We start from the raw sequence: 14,880 nt of genomic DNA, 5'->3' as shown, positions 1-14,880 counted from the left end.
TTCAAAATGAAATAATTTATGACATTCAAGTGGCCTAATGGCACACTTGAAGTGAATTGCTCACCTTTGGGAAGATCAGGAATAATTGCATAACACAACTGGGAATGACTCCCAAATAGACCAAAGCTCTGAGAAAGTCAACGGTATTTCCACGTTCTTAGTTCTGTTCAGTGGCAAAGCCCCCAGAGCCCTGACCCCATCACCAGTCCTCTTCTTTGGTTTTCTGGCCTCATCTGTGCCTTCTAAATCGAGGTTCAATTTCAACAACCAAGAATTCTCCATTTAAATAATTGAGAAAGAAAGAGAGAGAAGGGGAAAATAAAACTATAACCTTGACTTAAGGAGCAAATTATATGGAAACCTGGCAATCAAAATCATCTCTGATATTGTTCATTCCAGCTTTTCCATTAATCATTTTGAATGGCCCTCCCCCTTGTTATCCTAGTAAACACTCTTACTACAAAGTCAGTACAATTCACATGCATGCACATTTGTGCATGTGTACACACACACACACACAGTTGAACATTCAGGAAATCAATGCAGATTTCCAGACATGAAAACAAATAAAAATGTCTTTTCCATTGTAAAATGATCCTACTCTTAAAGCAAGACTATTAGGCTCCTGCTGTTAAATATGCTGATTTCCATATAGACCAAAAAATACAGTATTTCAGTAGTTTGTAACTAACAGAAATAATCTTGTCAATTGTGGTTTATAGTTAGAGGCTGCATTTCTAGAGACCGGTGCTTCGTAGCACAGGCTATATAGTGCGCTCTACGATTGGAGTTCTCTATAGGAAGCACTGATAAAACTGGAAAACCCTGAGTCTATTTTATGAGTGAGCTGCTCTCTATTAGCCACTTAATCTGAAGTCCGAGCGCCGTCCAGCAGGCTTCAGCGGGAAGACCTCATTCCCTTCTTGCGGCAGTGTACAGGTTTAACACAGGACACATCAGAATTCTAAGAATAATTTTTATTTTCACCTTCCACATTATTATCAGCTTGGCCGTTAGTACCATCTTCCCATATTTTACTACAGTGTGCTTTTGAAGTCAGCTTCTAGGACTTCCCATCTGGCAGGGCAGTCCTCCAGGCAACTAGGAAGATCCTGAGTGGAGACAGACTGTTGGTGGCTGGAGCTTGGAGGGGAACGGCCACAGGGCAGCCTGGCGGCGGGAGAGGTGCCCTGCGAACTGCAGTGTCGTGAATTTCCTAGGCACGCCCCTGACACTTCCCGCAGTAGGGAGAGACGGGGCTCGTAAAGCAGAATCCCCTGATCACTGGGCTACTTTACTAGTTTTCCTCATCTTGACCTCTTTTCCCCAGATGATGAAATGCAGAGCTTCCATTTGGGCCTGGATTGTTTATAAGGACTGCACGCATGGGCACCAGGTCTGAAAACACTAGCGCAAGGGTCCCTGGGCTCATGCTGGGAACCAGCCAGTCTCCGTGCTTCTGACAGTTGCTGCTCTCTCTAGGTCTGACCCAGCAGCAAACCTGAGCTTTGGAGAACTGGAGCCATGGACCCAGAGAGTTGTTGAAAGGCCGTACAAAGCCAGACTAGTTGTGGCCAGTTTACCTGTGGACAGGTCTGCATGCCACATGGACAAATGCTTGGATGTAGCACTTGTCAGGAGGAAAGGAAATTATACTCACAGGAATGGCGGGCATCTCCGACAATAATCATTGTGCTGTTGGGACATGTGCCAGGCTACGTCCCAGGTCCCATGGCAGGTGCTTTCATATACATCATCCTATTATACTTAGCAGCCATCCTGGAGGGGCTCCAAACTATTCCCATTTTACAGATGAGAAGAGCGAAGCTAGAGTACAGTCCGTCCCAATGAAGGGTACACAGTCCAGTGGGCACAGACACCGACCATGCTCATTTACCACGACTGGACATGTTGGCTATGGGTACACAGAAGGGCCCAGTGAGTTCTGCTGCTCTTACTGGGAAAGCTTGAGTACAGGCTGACAGCTGTGTGGGCTCCAAGCCCTCTCTTTTCCCACTGGGCTGTCCCTCCTCATGGCATCTAATGAGGTCAGGGATGTGGTACACCAAACATGGCCTTTTGTACCTGATGCAACCTTCAAAATAGACTTGAAGAGCTGAAGCTGGTAAGAAGTACTCCTGCAAGAGATTATGCCTCTCTGTTTGAGATAACTCCAAGCCAGGTCAAATTTGCTTTATTTAACCACAATATCATTATTTCTAAACTTTTCTCTGTGTGGTATGAAGATATCATTACCACAGGGAGTAGAAAGATAATTAGAATGTTTTCCCATTGGCTATGACCAGTAACAAGCATTACATTATTTCTTAGATGAATTTTGAAAAAAATTTACCAAAGCCCCCCCCCCCCCCAAATTCATTACAACCCTGACCATCTTTCTACCAGACTTTCATCACTGGAAACCTTTTCTTTGAGAATCTGATCTGAGGTTTGAGAACTGCATCTCTAGCAATTTCATGCATTCTTCCGTAAGAAGGTATTTGATCTGCTACTTAGATACAATTTCGGTAGCAAAGGAACAGTGTACCGAGGCAGGGGGAAAATGACTGTTCTTTTCTTAATCAGATTAATTCTTAATCAGAGTACATGATTTGGTACTTGGAATTTAGAAATACTACTCATCAGGTTGAGGCTTACAAAAGCCAAACTAAACTCTCCCAATAAGCCGGTAATCTTGGTGACTGTCCCTGGTCGCAGCCATTCCGGCTTTCAAACCGAGACGTGTGCCAATTCTTGCTTTTAACCTGTCTTGTACGCCGTGCATCTTAGAGCTTGCCAACCCTTCCTAAGGACTTAATATATTTTTGGAAGTTCTCCACTGCATCGGGGACAGCCACCTGGGAGCAGAGAAAACAAACTTTGGCAGCCTGTTTAAGCTGTGAATTAAAGGTAATTCACAGTTTGAAATGAATCAGCATGAGGTCCTTAAGAAGAGGAATCAGACATCAAGAGGGTTTTATTTTGAGGACTGTATATTGGCTAATGTGACAACAAGCAATATTGGCATTTGGAATGTTCGAGTCAAGAAGCCCTGAAGCTGCCGGTGCTTGCTGGGCGCCCGGACTGACAACTGGGGCTCCTTCTATGGGAGCTGTGGCACTCCACTTCCGTTATAGAAGCTGAAACTGTAGATGGCTTTGCTTGGAGAGCATCAGTCTTCGAAAGATCCAGTTTGATTTCTGTGTCTTTGTTCATGTGCCCAAGATGCCTGTCTTTCAGGTGGATTTTGAGACCCCTCTGTAATTAGAAACAGATGTCTCGTTCTCTCGGGGAGAAGTCAAGTAGCTCCTCTTTCCTACCTGATTTGTATCCTCATTTATATTCATTCATTCAAGTTTTCATTCCTTTCAACAAAAACGCACTGAGCCCGTACGGTGTGCAGGGCTCTGGGCGAGGCGCTGTGGAAACTCAGGGTGGAGCCCTGCACGTCTTCCCCTCAAGGCGCTCCCAGATGACTGAAGATTGCGCTCACACTGATAACACCCAGACCTCCACTAACTCAGATTTGCTGAGGGCCTACGTCGTGCCAGGCACTTCCTCTCTTTACAAGCCCACGGGAGTCACCCGCATTGTATTCGACAGCAGAAGGAACCCAAACTCAGAGACTTTGAATGTCCCCTAAAGGGCTGCAGTAACAAAACCACAACAGGACAGACTCTAGCACGCATGCTCTTAACCCACACTAAAGCCATCGCATGGGCACTTCGGAGAGGGCCCTACTGATAGGAATTCAGGTGTGATCTTGCCCTGGCATCAGACCAAAGCAGGCTGACCACAGTGCCAGCAGAAATGGGCCCTGTCATTTTGATTTCCATCAGGGAAAGGATTAGATCTGAATATTGTCGTTGAGTCAGGCCTCTCAGATACAGGACATGCTGCTGTGGACTCTGTAGGCTCAGGGCCTGCAGCCAGATGGTGTCACCGGGCCTGTATGATGCTTCCTTTGGTGATGTGGAAAGATCCAAGCCTGTAAAGGATGTTCCCACCACACAGAATCCCCAGAAGGGTGATTTCTGTGGCCTCTAATGGGAACACCATCCCTCTCCAGAATCTCCATTTTGCCAAATCAAAATGAAAAGAAAAGAACTGATGTTTGGGTCCATTTTTACCAGAGGTTTGTCCATCACCTCTCATGCTTACCAACGTGTTTGATAATTGGAAAGTTGTTTTATTTTATATCCTCCTAGTGGAATAACTTTTTAAAGTTATCCCCTGTGTTATCAACCAGTGGCTTTCTTTCTAAGTTCTTCTCACCATTTTGACCAGTAAATGGGAGTGAAGCAAATAATGCTGGGGGAAGTCACTGACGTTAATAAGCGAGGGACCAAAGTTAATGTGATTCCAGTTGTATAAATGAACGCAGTGTTTGGATAACACACACACACACACACACACACACACACACACACACACACGCACGCATACGTGCTTGTACATCCTCTATCCCAACATATCAGGCCTCTCTGATGCCTCTGATCTAATGAGATGCACGGACATACACGCACGCTCTTTTTTCCGTTACTAGATTGTAAAATGCTATGACTGGGGCGCCTTCTCATGAGCCTGGTGATTGATCCTTTCATAGCACTCTCACACAATGCGTTAACTTCGTGTGAGTATCACGGCAGTCCTGTTAGGTAGCCAGGTGAGAAGAAGCCAGGCTTAGGGAGGGGGAGATATTCACTAAAGTCCCCCAGCTAGGGAGTGGCAGTGCTGGGCGCAGAAGCGAGGCTTCCATTCCCACTAGAACGCGCTGCCTTGTCCCCAGATTCCCCAGGTGGCTGCAGGGCCAGAGCTCAGCAACCAGAGTGAAGAAAATACAGCAACCATGTGCAAAGCCCCATGGATCGTCCCTAGAAATTAAAAAGAAACAAACCAAAACCCAAAACAAAACACCCAGCTGAGACTGGAGTAGATGAGAAGGACTACGCAGTGCACTTTTGAACTATTCATTCTGCTTTTCCATCTGACCAAGCATTTCCCAAACAGCCAGGTACTCTGCCGCAATTACGTTATCAGGGACGCTCTGTTTAAATGGCCTGCTCTCGACACCTTCTCAGAGCTGCTAAAAGCCCTTCCATTTTACTGAGGCGTGGGGAGCGGTGTTGGTAGAACACCACAGATGCTTGCACAATTACAGCTGTAAAATCAATTGAAAAATCTGACAAATGCCTTTCCTTGTGGTTTGCCTATCCACCTTACTAATGAGGATCAAAAAAGGAAAAGGTCTCAAAACGATTTGATTGACATCTCCAAATATGCTGTCAATATCGGGCCCGAGGAACAGAGCAGGATCCGACTGGAGTATGCTTCCTAAAAATCAAAGGAACAAAATTACTTTTCTTTGCTACCCTGTGCCATCTCTGCACCCATTATGTACCCGGACAACCCCTTATATGCCACTTGGTCCTTGGTGAGGGTTCCAGGGTGCCTAAGAGAGGAATGAGGGAGAAAAGGGTGTAGAAGGATCTAGAAGGTAATGATTTACAGAGGAACCAACCTACAGTTCTGCCACCTCCATTGCCTAATTTCAGGAGTGACCTCATTTCTGCAGAAGTTGCCCACTTTTAAAATCCCAGATAGCTAGCTGAATATTATAACGAGGTGGAATATTTCTAGATTTTCAAGAGAAAAACCCAAAAAAGTTCTGATGGCTGGTAATATCTAGAAATTGTCTAGGACATAATGTCTAGAAATTGAGAGGGTCATTCTGTATTGCTCCAAAATCATTTTCCTATATCCTGTTCTACAGACAGAAGGGAAGCAAACTAACTACACGTGAGCTCTGTGCTTGGGTAATTGCGGTCACCACTTCCAGGCACCGTCTATGTGCCAGGCTCTGTGGCAAACATTTTACAAGCAGTAGCTAGTTCATCCTTACAGCATCTATGAAATGGGATGTCATCATCATCACCACTCCCAGGATTATCCTCTCAAGGGCTCAGAGAGGCCGGGTGGCCGATGCCAGCGATAGCACTGGACCAGGCCTGCCTGGAGTTCTTTGCACTATGCCATTTCTCTGGTTCACTCCTCTCCTCACCTTCTGTCCTCACGACACCTTTGTAAGCTGAAACTGACTTTATGAAGAAGGAAATTTCGTCTTCGAGCCTTTCAGTGATGGGCTCAAGATTACAAAGCTAGTTTTAGAGAGAGACAGAATTTCACTGTAGGATTCTTGGATCATGAAACTCGAACTTTTCTTTCTGGTACCTTATCTGTCACCCCCGTTGACAGTTTCAGTTGAACAATTATTAATCATGTCCAGAGACAGATAATACCTTCTAGTTCGGGGACATTTTCTGTTTCCCCACAGAGCATTATCTTTGTGATATTTGGTCTTGACTCATTTTGGGGAGCCAGGAGACAGGGGAGGGATTTGCTGTTGCTCCTGAAAGACTTCAGCTGCCCGGCCTCCACTTCTGGGCGGCTCAAACCCCAGCGCTCTCACTTCCTGCCACGTGACTGGATGAGGTCACTGGGGGTGTTTCTGAGTCTTTGTTTCGACTTACATAAAATGGAGATGCGCTGTTGCTCAAGCTGCGTAGCGAAGGACGCCACCATCGGATGAGCTCAGGCCCGGGCTTGGCCTTCAATTATTCGCCTTACTGCTCTCCCCACATTAGAAGTAAGGAAACTCACGCTCAGGCGGCTTAAGGGCCCCAAGCTCACACAGCTCACTGTTGCCAGGCTCAGTCCCAGCTTCCTGACTCCTAGTTGAGCGCTCTTTTGGCTAATATCCGCCATCACTTCTCACAAGTGTTGTGTCTTTGTGGTTTGAATCAAGGGATCAATTCCCAGTGCCGACAGAGAGCAATGGACTGGAAACCAATCAGCGTGCGGGCCGCTCTCCCCTGCTACTTAGATTAGATTGCCCCCAGCACGGTCCTGGATGTTCCACCACGCTGAGAAGAGTTGAGTGCATTTTCTTACCCACCTGCCCACACACAAGATCTCATTTGATTTAGTCATAGTTTTTGAGCATTTGTAGAGAATTTGAAAAGCTAAAACAAATCACATATGTTTGACAATCTCACTGTCTTAGAGAGTGGAATCCGGGGATAGGTCTGTCCTTTATCTTCGTGCTTTTTTGGGGGGAGGGTGCTCTCTTATTCAGAGCTTGAAGAGGACCTGAAACCAGTGACCCGTCTTGACCTTTACAACTGGATTAAAATTCCAGATTGCTACTGTGGTAATCGTACCTTGAAAATTAGATCCTGACAGTCACTAAGAAATTTAAAAGTTCACTGCTGCCATGAACTTTGAAGAAAGGTTGCTTATGATTGTCAGCGACAGCCACTTGATTGAAATAATCTGCCTTTCTGTCTGCTAGAAAATGTGTGTGTGTGTGTGTGTGTGTGTGTGTGTGTTGGAAAGGGGCGGTACAAAAAGATTACATCTTGATGGGTTTTTTAAACATAAAAAAATCGTTGTGGTTTGAAGCAACGCGGTTTTTGGCATGAAATTTAAATCAACTTCAGCTCAATTTATACTACTCCAGAAGAACTGTGATATTCAGGGTGGCAGGAAGCCAAGAGGCGCACTGAAGATGTAAAGGCGCTCCGAGAAGATACTTCCGGGGCTCCATCCCACACAAACCTCAGTGGCCCAGAGTCCATATGGCAGCCACTTTCAGACCACGGATTGCTGTGGCCGGGGTTCTGCGCAGGGCGGAGGTACATTACAGGCATGCAACAGACTTTCAGGTCAAGGGAGCAAGCAGTCACTGGTCTCCCCAGTGGCATGAAGAGCTGGAAGTTGTATTGATGCTCCCAAAGCCAGAGAAAGAGGAAGCAAGCAATATAGGGTGCCTGACCTCAGAAGAAGCTGAGGATTGAGGCATCTGCAATTCCAGGGATTCTCCATGTGCCCTTCTTTTTGCATTTCTCTCTCAAGACAAGCAGATCGTAGTGAATCTGGCTGCAGAGTTAGTGGTGGGCTACGTCTGTGGCTCCATAGTGGGGTTTTGTTTTTTTTTATTTGATTGGGCTTTTTCTTTTTTTCCTGATGTGCTACACCCGGAGATGAATGTGTATTTCTTGGGCAACATCTACAAAACACATCTTTAACTCCCTGAAAGGAGCGATTTCATCCTAGAAGTGATGACCTCACTCTGAGAAAGTTGGCAGACCCTTTCCCACACAACCGGTATCGAATATTAAACCTGTTGGACAATATCAGGTAGTTGGGAGTGAGGGATATGGAGCAACAGGAACTCTCATCCTCCACTGAGGGGTAGCTCTGACGAAGACCTGGGGGGAGATTGCCTCTCATATGCCACTTGAGAGTCTCTTCATTCTGGTTTGGTCATTCTGTTTGCCGAGGAGACTGGGAGAGTGATGGCTGAACCGTGACATGCCTCCAGACCCCAAGGAATGCACAGGAAAGCCCAGCAAACACCACCAGTCTTCCACTTGAGAGGGCTCTGGAACCTCTGGCTCTACTTTGGCTCTGCTGTCATAGTAGATTCGCAAGGCTGCAAGCTCCTTGGAGAGAAGGGTGGTGTGGATTCACTTGCGTTTCCTTAGCAACGAGTATGAGACCTGTGACACAGGAGATAACCGGAAATGGTTATCCAGTGAATGGTATGGACTGAAATAAGGATCTAGAAGGCATCAGTTATTCTGAATTAATATTAGCACTTTGAGATATTTTATTCTTAGATTCCTCAGTCCATACGGAAAAGGTGGTATCACAAGAAGTACAAATGCGTGAGTGTATGTGTGGGTGCAGGCTCACCGTGGAAAGGGGTATAGTGTAGAGACTGAATTGGACGGGCTCCAGTGCCGTATTGCCTGAATTCAAATCTCAACTTCACCAAAGTCTTTTAGTCATGTGGCCGTGGCCAAGTTACTTAATCTCTCCATCACTCAGTTTCCTCATCAGTAAAATGGGGATAGTAATAGCATCATAGGACTGAACGATTGACTTGCTTATCGCAGTGCGAGGTACATTCTCGGTAGACATTAACTACTGTCACACATTATGCTGCTGGTTAGAACGCTCGCTGTTACTGAGTGCTCTGAGTTAGTGCCCTTTGCACTACCTCCCAATCTTCGGTCACTCTGGGGGCTCTTTCTCTCCATTCCTTGACTTGTCCCAGAGGCTTTCAGTTGGAGGAAGACCTCTCCAGAATGATCAAACCTGGACTACACTGAACATTTCCTCTGTTGAGCCACCTACCCCAGGCCCCAAGGATAGAAATGAAGAATGGCTAAAATCCCTTAACTGCGTCCACTTTTGGTACTAGGCACATTCTTATTCTTGGAGCTCATCACAGCCTCTTATCACAGCCATGGTTGTGCTTTTAATTCTGTCATTATTAAAAAAAAATAAAAGCTAGCACTTCTTAAGTCCAGGCACTATGCTGTTTTATGTCCACTAGCTAATTGAATATTCACAACCCAGTGAGATGTAGGCACCACTGTAACCCACATTTTACACCAGAGAAACTGAGGTTCATGCATGGAAACTAAGTTCTCACGTCCAATAATGGTGGGTTCATGGCTTGAACCTATGTCGGGCTGACACCTGTGGGAGACCCCTGAACCACAGCCTTCCTGCCTGCCCATGGAATGGCCGATCCCAGAATCCACCCAGACTCCATTGTCTTGGGAAAAGGCAGCACTGCCTGAAAGATAACAGAGGACCAGAACTTGACCAAAGACACCCTCAGCCCTGATTCCCAGGATAGCCTCTTGACTTCGGTAAAATCACCACTGGAGTAATTTCATAATTGTGGATTGCTTAGTTCACTTACGTATGAATAACTATTTCTGAAATACTGTGGCAAGCATGTTGGCAGTTTTCTAATCAAGTAAAACAGAATCCTTTTCTGAACTCTCTTTTTTTTTTTTTTTTTGTGGACATAAGGGGGTTTGTATGAATAAGAAAACATGTGAATAAAATGTCATGGACTAGCCCCACCGTTCTGTGAAATAAATACTCTATTCCCTTGCCTGGGCAAATCTTTCCTGATGCTGCGTAGCTGCTTCTGTTTCCTTGGTCTAAAAAGACATTTCAGACTCTGCCTTTAATTATGATCAGGCTTGACTCTGAATCCCTTGAGAAATAAGCTTGTTTTTGCTGGGAGGGAAGGTAGAATAACATTTAAATAGGTTTTAAAAATAAGAATGAAATCTCAGAAGACACACTATTGTCGAACCTACTGTATATCAAAATACATCAGCACGTAGTTGTAACAGTGACTTAGTAAACACATTACTGAGTGAACTACGAAAAGTAATCCACCAAGGTGCTATTCCCCTCCTTCCAAGCACTGGGTTAAGAGAGTGCTGCCATAAAGTAGATATGCACTGTTTAAAAATATTTGTGTCTGTTTTTTTAGAATATCTCTTTCAGGCCCAATAGACTAATCTGTTTTCTTTGCTTGCTAGATAAAGCACACTATAAGGAATATAGTTCGGTGGTGTATTAAGTGACGGTCTGAAACAGTTTTAGAAGATAACGATTCGGAGCCAAGAGCTGTCTTTAGCAATTTGATTCTGAATGTGACACAAATTAAGTATGAAATAGAATCAAAGGAAGGTCAATGAAATCTTTCCAATCTGTCACCTAATTTAGAATCTGACACCAATTATATTTTCTACTGGCACCTTTATTATTATAAGAACCTGAAACTGTACGTAAAATAAATATATCAGTACAAGTAAATGAATTTCCATGTTCTGGAAAGTGAGCTTTCCTCTGGGCAGCCTGAATTATCCTGGTTAAGAGACCGCCTCTGTAGGAGAACAGGGCTCCCGAAGACTGTTCTTTTGCATAAAGCTTTATGTTAAACTTCTAGAAACCCTGTTCCAAATTTATGCAACAGTCAGAGGTATTCCTCTTCCCAAGCACACCTCCTTCCATTACTCTTGCTAAAGCTTTTAGATCTAAACTAACTTGACTTTTAAAATCATGGTTCTGTTCAGAATTGTTGCCTTTTAATTCCATGTAAAAAAAAGTTTGATGAGACAGTTCGCTATGCACATCAGAGCACATCAAACCATTTCCAGTTTAAAGTCATGAAATAATTTCCCATGTCTCAACCGATGGTATAAAACTGTTTTCTTAGTTTAATTCCAATAATGCGAAAGGTGCATATATACAAAGGTTTCAAAGCAGTGTTTCTCATGAATAGCATTTCAGTAGCTCCTCCTTTTCAGCAGCAGAAGGCAAGGAACAAAGTAGAGAAATCATGACAGTCTCTCATAATGAAAAAAACTGAGCGAACGCACTTCCATGTGCCCACTCCATTACGGCGTAGTTTGGCTGCATGATGGTTATCGCTGAATGATTATAACTCACAATTTTACGTGGGAGAGAAGAAGAAAAGACATATAGAGATGTTTTCCCACTTGCAGCAAACCTGTCACAAAAATTCTCGCATTTATTTCCAAACAGACAAAAAGGTAATTTTTCACCCTTAAAAAGAATCCTTCACTTTGAAAATGATTCACTGCGGGTTTCCTCTAAATAGTAAGCTCATCTCATGCGTTTACAATATGGTTTGATTTTCAAAACACCAATTTGCATGCACTTTCCAGAAACAAATCCATTGTGCAAAGTGGTGCTTACTTGTAGAACTTAAAAAAGGTGAAAATATTTTTAAGGAAATTGGGGTCCATGGTTTAGAGAGGGTGCTCATTAGTAATATTAATTATTTATAGTCCAGCCGCTCTCGCTAACCCAAGTAGAGATGGAGATGCCACAGGCTGCCTCAGAGGTAGTTCCGTAATTCTCATTCATAATTAGCGAAAAGCTGGATTTCAGCAGCAGTCAGTCGAACACAGTCTTGTTCTTGTTCTCATGGGAACCCAATCCTTCAGTCCCTTCTTCTCCCTTCAGTTTGCCTGGTTCATGGACACATTCCATGAGCTGAAAAATCTAACAATAAATTAGGGAGAAAATGAGAACGGTTTTCATGACTAACATGTGAAATGAACGGAACCCTTGCAGTACAGAAGATTCACAGCCAATGTGAGATGGGCAGATGCGTAACTAGAGACATGGCGTAGTGTCTCTTGGAACGCGAATTCTCTGAAGAACCCTTCCAGCCAGTGTAGAAAGGTCACCTGGACTCATTATTTCAAAGGGAGCAAAATGCCATTGAAAAGGGAGCGGGGGCTGAGCTGTGCAACGTCATTTGAGGTCTGTGCAGCCAGGAACTGTAAGCACATCTCGGACACAGAAGACTCAACGCCCCGCTTTCAGTGGGATGTTTTCAATAAGGTGCTGATGATGGCTTGACTTTTTAAAACAAAGATGTTTAGTCCCTGTTGGAGAGAGGATCAAACCACACACGAACATTCCCAGCAAGACAGAGATTGACGTTAGGTGGATTTACTCATCTTCTAAGATGGTTGCTCTGGGAAAGTCATCTTCCTCTGTCCCAAACAACCAGCCCCTGAAACGAATGCAAGCATTTGAAACCGTCACCCAATCACTTGGCCAAACACAATTTTGAACTTCCATACGGAATTTGGCTTGAACAGTTTTACCGAAGGTTTTTCTGAGCTGATTATACAGGTTTAATCCTGGGTCTTTTATGTGTAGAGTGCTAACTTCAGACTTATTTTCAAATGCAGTTGTCTCAGATCATTTCCAAGAACACACTGAGCTTCTCCACTTTAAAGAGAAAAGATCTTTTTCTGCATTCAATTGTGACGACCAGGCAGGTCTGCAGGAGAGTCCTGAATGTGGCTCTGAGTGATTATTTCGAGAATTTTAGTATTTTGACTTTCATCTCTTAATTGAAAATCAGGGTTTTTATTGTGGCTTTAAAAAAAGACTTATTAGTGTCAAACAACTTCCCTTGGAAGCTTTGGCTGTAAGGTCTTATTTATGTCATGCAAATAATGAGAATATTTGAGGCAAATCAATTCAGAGGGAAAGAAAATAACCTCACTTTTCTGTCAATTATATGGATGTGTAAGGCAAAATCATTTTAGAGACGAAATGTCTAGGTTTCACCTTTTCTAAGTGCTTTAGCATAAAATACTAGTCTGAAAGGGTTGCCATGGAATAGTAATTGTTATTCAGGGGGAAAAAAAAAGGACTTCTATGATCCAATATATTTGGAAACCAGTGGGTTAAAAAAAAAACCCTAACAAGTCTTTTCATTGTAGGAGTTATTTGAGCCTTTAATATGCTAATGTTCACTGTGTTTCCCAAACTGACTTGGCCATAGAATTTTTTTCCCAGAATAACTTAGGCTGCGCCCACTGGCCATCGGGATAACAGCATCCTTACAGAGTTCTCTGCGGATGTAGATACAGCTTCAGTATCTACTTGGTGTGGAGATGCCCATTCTTTCTGATCTTGCCTCCCTCACTCTTACTTTTCCTCTAGTCACCCCACCAGACCAGAAAGTATGTTTTAAATCAGATGTCGCTTTTAGGCAGCTCAATGAACATGCAGTTTGCAAAAATCATAGAGGATTTATTTTTGAATTAATAATATGGAGGGTGTTCTGAAATCCCACCACCTTTCCCCCGGAAGATTCCTTTTGTGAGAGCCTTTTGTCTGGGTTCCCCCCTCCCCTAGACCACCTGCAACTGTAAGTTGTCTCCCGGGTGGTTGACTCCAGTGCTCTTCGGTCATCTTCCCTCACCGTGGGGAGAAAAGCTGGCTGAATAGAGAAAGAAATGCTGCAGACTCACTGAACATCCTTGGGAGATAATTTACTGCCATGTTTTATAAAACCAGGGACTGGATGTGCTTAAGAGCTTTTTATTAGATATTGCCGAGAGAGATAATAGTCCTGTTATCCTGGTGACTTTTGAGGCCGTTCTGAATGCTGGTATTATTGAAAATGCAGTAATGAAGTCACCTGTCAAATCTAAACGTGTGGCTTGTCCACTTCACACTGTGCCGTCCGCAGCTGACTGTCTTCTCTGGGCCATCTTCCCCCCACCCTCTGTGGGAATGATTCTGGAATGCAAGCTTGCATCACATTAGATTGAGAAATAATACAATTAAAAGATAATTTATTTTTCAGTTTCGGGAGGGCGGTTGCATCACACTGTCCAGAGTCTAAAGGAAAGAATTTCCCATGTTACCCTTGGCTCCATCAGCACCAGTAATCCAGAGCTGATCTATTCCATCCAAAACAGCCAAATCGTGTTTCCAAGGAGGCCAAGAATGTGTCCTTTACTTAAGTACTTTCTTGATAACAGATCTCCTATTATGAGGAACATTTACTGCCTAGTTAAGCTGGTGTTATAACCCCCTACACTGGTATTTCTGGTCTTCCGAGTGACACACTTGAAACAAGATGTTTCTGTGTACACAGTGCTCCATTTAATTATCATTTTTAATTACTTTATTGACTTAAACATGAGTTTTGAATACATTTCACAATAATGAATATAACATGCAAGCAATTTATAATTTTCATTATGTCTTATCTCGTTCACATTGTGTGAGGCTTGATGGTAGATAATTAGTTGATTGGATATGAAAGCACCCCAAATACTGATGGGTAGCAGAGATGAGTTCTGATTAGTTGGCGCTTTCTGCTCTCACCAATTACATATTGTTCTTTGTATTTGTTCCTGATGTATACTCAGTAATACGCATCTTGTAAAATTTATAGAGAGAGATGGTTCTGTGATTATATTTGGAATATATTAGAACACCTACTTTATAATATGGAGGAACTCAAATATTAAAATTTTCAATTCTGGCATTAACTTTCTGCCTTTAGATTTTGTCAGGGGTCCTTTAGCCCTACTGATTTTGTGCATGCGTGTCACAGACACGTTTCTGTAAATATCATGTTTCTCCGCAAATTGGTAGGGTTAAGTTAAGAAATTCAGCAACAGAGGAATGAGCCACACACACATACAAAATAACAAA

General features: G+C 43.6%; 1 protein-coding gene across 1 annotated transcript in view; it reads left to right on the top strand.

Annotated features, from left to right (window-relative positions):
• The window catches only part of AFF2 (AF4/FMR2 family member 2), a 276,600-nt gene that overhangs the window by 166,401 nt on the left and 95,319 nt on the right, over positions 1–14,880 (top strand). The gene's annotated exons all lie outside the window — the stretch shown is intronic.

The sequence above is a fragment of the Camelus ferus genome, chromosome X (genome assembly GCF_009834535.1).
Source record: "Camelus ferus isolate YT-003-E chromosome X, BCGSAC_Cfer_1.0, whole genome shotgun sequence".
Classification (NCBI taxonomy): domain Eukaryota; kingdom Metazoa; phylum Chordata; class Mammalia; order Artiodactyla; family Camelidae; genus Camelus; species Camelus ferus.
Note: the sequence above shows the minus strand (reverse complement) of the source record. Positions and strands in the feature narration are given on the sequence as shown.